This window comes from Penaeus monodon, chromosome 32 (assembly GCF_015228065.2).
Source record: "Penaeus monodon isolate SGIC_2016 chromosome 32, NSTDA_Pmon_1, whole genome shotgun sequence".
Lineage (NCBI taxonomy): Eukaryota > Metazoa > Arthropoda > Malacostraca > Decapoda > Penaeidae > Penaeus > Penaeus monodon.
In genome coordinates this window covers 12,759,938-12,760,299 of record NC_051417.1, presented here as the reverse complement: position 1 = coordinate 12,760,299, position 362 = coordinate 12,759,938, and the positions used below count along the sequence as shown (strand labels likewise).

The following is a 362-nucleotide window of genomic DNA, read 5'->3' as shown; positions in this document are numbered from 1 at the left end:
AAATAAACATGCAAAAACATCTTTTCGATTGATATATTCACTGACTGCTTGAAAAAGGGCACACAAAGATCTCAAAACAACGCTAAATCCATCTTCTTCTGTTTTATGAAATAAGTACTTTTATAACCTCAAAGTTCAAATTGTCTTTTAGTCACCCATTAACTTCTATTACAAAAGTTTTATCGTTTTATCCGGAAGCTCTGGCATTGCAACCAGGATTTTTGGCTCAAAGGGATGGACAGTCTCTTTTTAAACCTACACAATTTCCCCTTTTTTTGTGGTTGCCTATTAATTACTTATTCACATGCTTCCTTACAAATACAAATGACATCTTTTAAGCACACGCTCTGATGTAAAAAATG

General features: G+C 33.1%; 1 protein-coding gene across 2 annotated transcripts in view; it reads right to left on the bottom strand.

Annotated features, from left to right (window-relative positions):
- The window catches only part of LOC119593502 (acetylcholine receptor subunit beta-like 1), a 126,526-nt gene that overhangs the window by 56,595 nt on the left and 69,569 nt on the right, over nt 1-362 (bottom strand). The gene's annotated exons all lie outside the window — the stretch shown is intronic.